Genomic DNA, 10272 nt, shown 5'->3' on the forward strand with positions numbered 1-10272 from the left:
GAATCTCCTGAGTATCTCGTTGGCATACTTGCCCTGAGACAAAAATAGCTCCCATTCTTCTGCCACACTTCCATGCCAAGGAGGTAATGCATGAGACCCATGTCTTTCATCTCGAATTCTCTTGCAAGGTCCTCCTTGCATGACACAATCAACTGATCATCACCAGTCAATATGAGATCATCAACATAAAGTACGATAATCAACAGCTTACCTTTCACCACGATGTGGTACAGGTTCGCATCCGCTTCACTCTTTGAGAAGCCCAACTCAGTGAAGTAGTTGTCTATCCTAGTGTACCAAGCACGAGGTGCTTGCTTCAGCCCGTACAACGCTCTCTTGAGTCGGCACACATGCGACTCACAATCGAAGGTCTCAAAACCTTCCAGTTTCTCTATGTACACCTCTTCCTCAATCTAGCCATTGAGGAATGCAGTCTTCACATCCATCTGATGGATCTTCCATCCCATTTGTGTTGATAGTGCCAACATAGATATGATAGATGAGTACCTTGTGACAGGAGCAAAATTCTCATCATAGTCAATCCCCTCGACCTGTGAAAAACCAAGGGAAACAAATCTTTCCTTATGCTTCTCCACACTACCATCAGCAACTTGCTTTACCTTGTAAAGCCAATGGAAACTCACCACTGACTTGTTCTCTGATCTCGGAACCACGTCCCAAACACTGTTACGAACTACGGAGTCATACTCCTCCACCATAGCATCGACCCAAATCGGCCGTTGTACTGCTTCCTCAAAGGAAGATGGCTTGGTCTCAACACATTCCCCAGTAAGGGCCATGTATCCAGTGTACTTCTCAAGTGACCTCCTCTGTCTGCGCTGAGAAGATGGTGCTCCCACAATCTCTCTCGCATCCTCCAACAATCCATCAACTTCTCTTGTGCGCTTCCGTCCATCTCTGGAAGACTCTGCTTGAGTGGATGTCTCCACTCCTAGAACCTTTGCATGTGGCTGCTCCACATCAATCTGAGGCTCCTCCTCCTTAGGAACCAACAGTTACTCCATAGCCTGTAGTTGGAGCTCCCTCTCAAGGGAAACACACATGGCCTTCTGCTCATCCAACTTGAGATATCTATGAATCATTGTCCTCCGACTGGTAGGCAAGTACACCCAATAGTTGCAAGATGTATTAGTGTACCCCACAAATATCCCCAACTCTGTTGTCGGCTCAAGCTTCTTCTGTGCATCCTTTGTCACAGGGCAATATACTGATGAGCCAAAGATCCTGAAGTTACCCAGATCTGGTCTCTTGCCAGAGAAAGCTTCCTCTGGTGTCTTCATCCCGAGTATGTGATGCAGGCTTCTATTCTGCAAATCAATCGTTGTGTTGCATGTCTCAGCCCACAAGTGAATTGGTAGACCTTGGTCATGCAGCATTTCCCGTGCTGCCTACAATAGTTTTGTTCTTCCTCTCAGCCACCCCATTCTGTTGTGGGTTATGAGGTGCCGTCAACTTTCGTTTAATTCCTTCCACTACACAAAAGTCCTTAAACTCTCAAGAGACATATTCTCCACCGTTGTCGCTTCTCAAGGCCTTGATCTTCTTCCCTAACTCTTTCTCGACCAAAGATTTGAACTCACAAAACTTTGTGAAAGTTTGGTCCTTCTTTTGCATGAAATAAATCCAGCATTTACGAGAATAGTCATCAATGAAAATCACATAATACCTTTGCTTCGCTATGGATGTCGTTGAGAATGGTCCACACAAATCAGTATGAACTCGCTCTAAGATAGCCTTTGCTCGACTTTCTCGATCATGAAAGGAAGACTTGGTGTACTTTCCCAAGGTACAACCTTAGCATGTGTCAAATTGCTCAAGTTTACCTTTGGGAAGTCCTGTAGATATCTGTTGCATTATCTTCAAAGCCCCATGATGCAAATGGCCCAACCGCCTGTGCCACAACTCGCCAATTTCTTGGCTTTGCACCAATTCTACTTTTGTACTCAATGTTGCACAATCAACTACCTCTAGTTTATAGAGATTCTTCACCCGAATTCCTATCCTCTTGGTCTGACCCATATCTATGTGTCTTAGAAACGCCTTTCCTTTACTAAAGACAACATCGTAGCCTTTTTCCTCCAACAACGCGACCGATACCAAGTTCTTCTTCAGTCCAGGCATATACATTACATCTGTCAAGGTGAGAGGAGCACCATGCTCCCTATGAAAAGAAATTGTGCCCACTCCTGAAACACTATACCTTCCGTCGTCACCCATCTCTATGCACATCTTGAGGTCTTTCTCCTCCAAGGAACTAAATAAATGTTTATCACCGGTCATGTGGAATGAGACTCCACTGTCAAGATACCAGACACAACCCATCATCGATGACACCATGCATGCGATGAGGGTAAAGTCCATTTCAAACTAAGAGGCTAATGCCTCACCTTCCGATCCTCCTGAGGATCCCTTCTTGGACTTCTTCGATGGGCACTTAGTCACATAATATCCCATCTTGTGACAATTAAAGCATCTTACTTTAGACATGTCACCCTTATTCCGTCCATGAGAAGAATTCAATTTGAAATGGAAAGCCTTCCCCTTCCCTTTCCTTGCCTTACTTGCTAAGGCCAGATTTTCTTCATCATCATTCTTGGATGAAGAACCATCTTGTGTGTTCCTCCTGATCTCCTCTTGCATAAGATCCAACCACAATCGTTCCCAATCCGGCAGTTTCTCCCTTCCATTCACAGAGTCTTGGTAGCTATTCCAACTCTTTGGAAGGCCAAGGAGAGTGAGGCTCACCATATCATCATCGCAGTAGCTATTCCCACACTGCCAAGCTCATCTCTGTAGGTGGTGAGCTTGTTCAGATATGTGGAAATAGTATCGCCCTTCTCCATCTTGATTCTTCGAAGCTTATCCTTGAGCGCCAATTTCCTTTGGTCGCTATTGTTCTGGTAGAGGTCTCTCAATGTCTTCCACATTAAAAATGGAGTATCCTTCCCATGGAGACTCGAGACAATATGGTCTCGAACTCCCTCAAGGATGATCCATCTCGCCTTTGCCACACACTTCTTCCACTCAGCCAACTCTTGTGCATTAGTTGAAGCTGGCTTTGGGATTTCTTGATCAATGAATTCCTTCAAGCCATTATCTTCTAATACAACCTCCATTCTATCTTTCCATGCTATGTAATTCAAGCTACCTTCCAAGGCATACTCAAATCTCAAGCCATAGAACGTCATTGGCCGACCTTGAAGTATGATATGTATTCGATTTGCACCTACAACCCCAAACTTCAAACTTCAAATTCTCTTCTTAGTATATTGTTCACAGTTCTGATACCATGTAGATAATTTCTACAAATCCTGCTCTGATACCATGTAGAAAATATGTGTAGGTTAACCCGATAATGCAATATAAATCAAAGCAAAATACTATAACCTACTTCTACTATCAATTTGCGGAAGCTTAAAGATCTAGCTAAACAATATAACTATAAGAAGAATCAATGGCACAATACACATGAAAATACTTTTGGGGAAATCCTCAGATAAAAACCCCACACTATTGTATTATCATACAAAGTGGAAATACATAGGAATTATACAAAGCCTTAGCTCTCATAGCTAGCCAGCTCTCAGTACAATCCTCATAGATGCTCACAGGCAATCTTGGCTTCTCTCCAGTCTTCCTCTCTTCCCTCAAGTTCCAATTTCCTTGCGTTGTTCCTTGTGGATGATTCTCCTTTTACCAAGTGGAAGACCTCCTCCAAAATTGCGCAATCCTCAAGGATAAATCCTTGACTGCATTAGTACATTGCCCTTGACTATTAATCTCAACTGGGTCTTTCTCAGAATAGATATGCATGAGTTTCTGATGAGGGAATCTTCAGTTAACTGGAGTAGCACTAGTTGAGAGTATTAATGCATCAACTGATTGTTAACTCACTATTAGTTCCTCAAACAGTTTGGAACTAATTTAACTGGAATTAACTGAGTAAACTGAGTTAACTAATTACAACTCAAATATAACTCAATCTTATCTCGTTAATTTAAGGGATAACTCTTGCATGACTTCAAAAAGACTTCTAACTTGAATTTCTCCTACTAATTAATTTAAAATAGATTAATTAATTATTTCCAAGTAGTTGTTAAGACTAAATTCGATTTTAATTCACAATTTAATTCAAGGACAAATTAAATTGGAATATTCTTGTTGCCATAGTTCAACATGCCCTTCATCTCAAACTCTCTTGCAAGGTCCTCATTGCAAGACTGGATCAACTTGTCATCTCCTATTAGGATCAAATCATCCACATAGAGAACTAATATGAGAAAAATATCATCTACCATAATGTAGTAGATATTGGCATATGCTTCACTCTTAGTGAAGCCCAATCCTCTGAGATAAGAATATATGTGAGTGTACCAAGCACGAGATGCTTTCTTGAGACCATAAAGGGCTCTTTTGAGCCTATACACATGTGTCTCCCTACTAAAGGTCTCGAACTCCTCACGCTTCTCAATGTAGATCTCTTCCTCAACCACTCCACTGAGGAAGACAGTCTTAACATCCATTTGGTGGATCCTCCACCCCATCTGTGCTACCAATGCAAGTATGGTCATGATAGATGAGTATCTTGCCACAGGGGAAAATGTCTCCTCATAATCAATACCCTCCACCTGTGAGAAGCCTTTGGCCACAAATCTGGCCTTGTACTTCTCAACATTGCCATCAGCTGCATGTTTCACCTTATACACCCACCTAGAGCTAATAACAAATTAGTCCTCAAGTCTTGGCACAACTTCCCAAGAATCATTCTTCATCAAGGAGTCATACTCCTCCACCATGGCATCTACCCACACCTATTGGGAAACAACCTCTTCAAAAGAAGATGGCTTAGAATCTATCAATTCTGACATGAGTGCCATATATCTTGTATATCTATATGGTGATCTCCTTTGTCTGTGCAAGGAGCTAAGAGCTCCAACCTGCTCTTGAGCTTCCTACACCAACTTGTCTGCCTCCTTGGTTCTCTTCCTCCCTTATATGAAAGGCTCTATGTGAGTGGGTGCCTCCAGTTAGCCTGCTAGTTTCTCCTCCACATGTGATTGTTCCACAACATTTTATGGATCTGACTGAGGCTCCTCCTTTGGACCTAGAAGCTCCTCCTCTGGTGGAATGCTCATCTCTCACTCTAGATAAATCCTCACAGATTTCTCCTCGTCAAATCTCACATCCCTCCTCATAACAGTCATCCTGAGTGAGGGCATGTATACTCGATAAATATGAGGTGTCTTTTTGTTTCCTACAAAGATCCCCTCTACAATGGGATCCAACTTTTCCTTGCTATCTTTGGAGACATGACAATAGACCATGGATCCAAAAATGCGAAAGTGGGAGACATCTGGACTCCTCCTAGAGAAATCCTCTTCAAGTGTGATCATTCCAAGAATTTTGTGAAGGCTCATATTCTACAAATAGACAATTGTATTGCATGCTTATGCCCACAGGTATAATGGAAATCTTTGATCATGCAACATTACTCTTTCATCCCCTACAACGCTTCTATTTTTTCTCTCTGCAACCCCATTTTATTATGAGTCATAGGGTGTAGTCAACTCCCTTCTAATACCCTCCTTGGCACATAATTATTTGAAGGCATATGACACATACTCTCCTCCATTATCACTTCTCAGGAATTTATTTTTCTGCCCAGTCTCATTTTCAACTAAGGTTTTGAATTCAATAAACTTTGAATAAACCTCACCTGTCTTCTTCATGAAATAGATCCAACATTTGTGGGAAAAATCATCTATGAAGATCACATCATACTTGTGCTTTGTAGTTGAGACTGTGTAAAATGGTCCACACACATCTTAGTGAACTCGATCCAAGATGACTCCAGCGCTTCTATCTCGGCCTTGGAAGGAGGATTTAACATATGTTCCAAGAGTGCATCCCTTACAAACATCATGTTGATTAAGCGTGAATTATGGAAGTCCAATGGTGATCTGATGCGTTACTTTCAAAGATTCATGGTCTAGGTGTCCCATGCGCATATGCCAAAGCTCTCCAACATCTCAGCCCTAAACACATTCTGCATTACTTCTCAATGCAATGAATGAAACCACCTATAGCTTGTAGATATTTTTAACCCAAACACCAAATTGTTTTACTTGTCCAATAGAAACATGCTTCAGATAATCTTTCCCTTTACTGAACACCATACCATATCCTCTCTCTTCAAGAACAGCTACAGAGATTATATTTTTTTCAGACTAAGAACATACATTACATTTTGTAGGTGAATATGGGAGCATGACTCCATCTTAAAGGTGACAGTGTCAATCCCTTTGGTACTATACCTTCCATCATCTCCCAGCGATATGGGAAAATTTAGATCCTTCTCCTCTAGGTTACTGAAGAACTCCTTATTTCATGTCATATTAAATGAAGCACCATAGTCTAAGTACCATACATTTCCTTGTATGGTACTTGCCATGCAAGCAATAAGTGTAAAATCCAACTCGAATTGTGATGTGAGAACATGTCCTCCTACTGCTCCTGCAAGCTTATGGACACTTGGTTCCATAGTTTCCATACTCATGGTAGTGAAAGCATTTAATTTCACTAAGGTATTTCTTCTTTCCATGGTTTTGGGTAGATTCTTCCTTGCCTTGGGCCTTCTTGCCTTTGGATTTGTTTCCTTTTTCTGCTAAATAAAAGTTTTATTTCTCATCAGTTCTAGATGTGAATCCATCTCTAATGTTTCTTCTAATCTCCTCTTGCAGCAAGTTAGACCAAAGTCTCTCCAAATCTTGGAGCTTTTCTCTTCCATTAACTGAATCCTAATAGTTATTGCAGGACTTTGGAAGACCAAGGAGTGTTAAGTTCACAAGTTCAGATGGTGGCACAGTCTCTCCAACTCCTCTAAGTTCATCTCTCACTTGAGTGAATCTAGATAGGTATTGAACAATAGTTTCATTTTTATTCATTCAAATGTTCCTGAGCTTATCTCCCAATGGCAGCGTCCTGGAATCACTATTACTTTCGAATAGATCTATGAGAGTTTTCCACATTGCAAAAGCAGTCTCCTTTCCATGCAAATTTGAAACCACATGGTCTCTGACTCCCTCCAAGATAATCCTCCTAGCTTTTGCAGTATCTTTTTTCCACTGAGTGAACTATTGTGCATATGATGTTGCTGGTTTTAGAATATATGTTTTGTGTACTCTAATACTCCATTATCATCGAGCACAACTTCCATTTTGTTTTTCCAAGCATAGAAATTCAAATTTCCAATGCATACTCAAGCTTCAATCCATTGAAAGACATGGTTCCTGTACTAAAGAAATACCTACACCACAAATCTACTATTCGAAATTTCTTTGAAAGATGATCTGGAACCTGGTTTCTATGTATATTTCAATAGCTCTTATACCATGTAGAAATAACTCAAAATTTGCAGTTTCTAATGAAATCAGATTAAGACCAATAGACACAAATTTATTCTACTCAATCTGTGAAAAGGAAAACATACAATAGAAACACACGCAATCATTCAATAACAATGAACACATTATTTTTTATTGGGGAACCCAACTGGGAAAAACCCATCCTCTATTTGTATTATATCAGATGAAGCACTGATCAATTACAATGACAACTTCAATCATTGAAGCTCAACCTGCACTACAATACTAATCTCCTGCTCTGGCCAACACTTGGCCAAAATAGGCCTCCAACTTCGTCCTATTTCTTTGCGCAATTCCTGCTCCTAAAGAATAGGGAAGCTCCTATTTCCTTGTGCAAATCCTAAGGAAATTAGCTCACTTGCTACATGAAAAATATGTACACTCACTAGTATACAATAATAATTACATTGATGTCTTTTTCCTCCACTCAACTAGGAATTCGAATTGCATGCATGACTAAGGCTATTTTTAGCAAATTGACTAGTTAACTAGGAGATTAGTGAGTTAACAACAATTAAAACTACTCAACTGAACTCATACTGACTCTATTCATGACTAGAGCTCGGATAAATGAGTTTCACTAACTATAACTCCATAGATTGCTAGATCTTAGTAATCAACTCATGCACAACTCTACTTCTTGCCACAAACTCGAATTGACTGACTTAACTAAGTGACTTGGTCATTGCACTCCTGCTAACTACAACTCAAGTCATCCTGTTGATGTGGAAATTTGAATTTCTCCATTTGACTAAGACACAAGACAAATGAAGTATTTTCTTACTACAATTTAGCATTGACAATATTACAGTGAACCACATCGCTAGACTAACAACTTAGATCTTCACTACAATTTTCTAAATTACTCACTGAAATAAAATTTCCTTTTCTAGAATGTACATGGCTCCCTTGGGGCCTTAAACAAAACGATTGGCCTAGGGTGATGCTCCTACATCACTTTAAGTGATGCGATTGTTCAAGGATTGGAAGGTTATATCTTGATGTAGCCCCATCTCAATCATTGGAGTAGCCTATACCATCTCATTAAGGTCCTCCAAAATAGCTCACCAAAACACTTGAAAGTTTTCATCCCAATGAAGTCAGAGAGACAAGAACTAGAGGTTCCACGAGACAAGAAGGAGGTGAAGTAGATAATTTGGATTTAGTTGTTGTAGATAACATGGATGTTTCATATGATTAGGAATTGAATTTATCTACTAAATTTAAACCAACTTTCTTTAAAGAAGTTGATTCTCATGATGAATGGAAAGAAGCAACGTAGAGGGAGTATGATCCTCTCATAAAAAAATGTACATGGAATTTGGTGGACCCTCCATTCAGAATCAAACCAATTGGTTGCAAGTGGGTCTACAAGAACAAGTACAAATTAGATGGCTTACTTGACAAGAAAAAAACAAGGCTCATGGCAAAAAGATTTGCATAAAAAGAAAGTTATGAAGAGGCTCTTGTTAAAATTAACAACGATAAATATAAATTTAATGAAAGAATATAAAGAATTAATTATTAAACTATCACAAATCATAAACACAATTTTTGTCCTAGAAAAACCCCAATCCAAGGGTAAAGATAACAAAAACAAAAACAAAAACAAAAAAAACTAGCTAATAGAATATTCTATTAGTCCCTTGACCAAAACTAGGCCAAGCCGACCAAGTGAGCTTTCACCACTCATATATTTGGCACATTACAATGAAGTCTTCCCAATCCTTTTAAAGACTTTATTACATGCAATCCACATGCACAAAATCATGGGCAACCAAAACTATTTTCCCAAACCACCACTATTAACCAAGTAACTATGACTCTTTCACCGACTCAAATTTACCTAACCATCCCCCCTTAAAACTTGACTTGGGTTTCCCTTAACCAAATTTAGCTAAGTGAACCAACACCACTCACATCCAATCCCTACTCCCTCAAAGTTTATATTCAGGGTATCCAATAATTCAGCATGTCCCTTATCACCTAGGTCTAACTCTAGACTTTATCAGTAATTTCCTAGGGGCACACACTATACCAGATACAACAATATGCCCATTTTCTTGTTAAAAAATTCAACTCCATCATAATTTATTATTATTATTATTATTATTTACAATACACGACCAACATCTCTCTCTTCCATAGGTCACTTATTTCACCAATGAAAATATACAATGAAAAGTAAATAAACCATGATAAATAATCTCATTGAAGGATTTTGTCAAACAATTTGTGTGCATCCTTGACATACATATAGTCTCAATAGGAGGCTTGGCATGCCTTTTCTTGTACACCTCACACATATCCATGGCTCTAGTAATTATCGCACCTACTGATCAAAACCCATGAAGATTTTCTCCCATCCTTAACCTCGCCCCATGGATTGATACCATTTTAAAGTTATTGGAGAGAAATATAAATTTACTAAGAGAAAATTAAAACAAACAATAACAAATGACAAATAATAAACATAAATGTTTGTCCTAAAAAAACCTTAATTTGAGGGAAAAAATGTTTAATGCAACATTCTATTCGTTCCTTAGCCAAAATCTGGTTCAACAGGCAAGTGAGCCTTCACCACTCAGATCCCTGACACATTACAATGAAGTCTTCCCAAGCCATAAAGGATTCATTGCATGCAATTCATGGGTACAAAACCATGGGAAACCAAAACCATGTACCCAAAACTACCATCAATGACCAAATAACTTTAGCTCTTTCACCAAGTCAATTTTACCTAATAGCTTTTGCCTCCATGGCAAAATGGGCCACCATTCAAACTCTCTTTGCCTTGGAAGCTAAGAACAGATGGAAAATTCATCAG

The sequence above is a fragment of the Pinus tabuliformis genome, chromosome 1_1, assembly GCF_031772625.1.
Source record: "Pinus tabuliformis cultivar Carrire ecotype Pingquan chromosome 1_1, CPIR1, whole genome shotgun sequence".
In the NCBI taxonomy this organism is placed as follows: Eukaryota; Viridiplantae; Streptophyta; class Pinopsida; order Pinales; family Pinaceae; genus Pinus; species Pinus tabuliformis.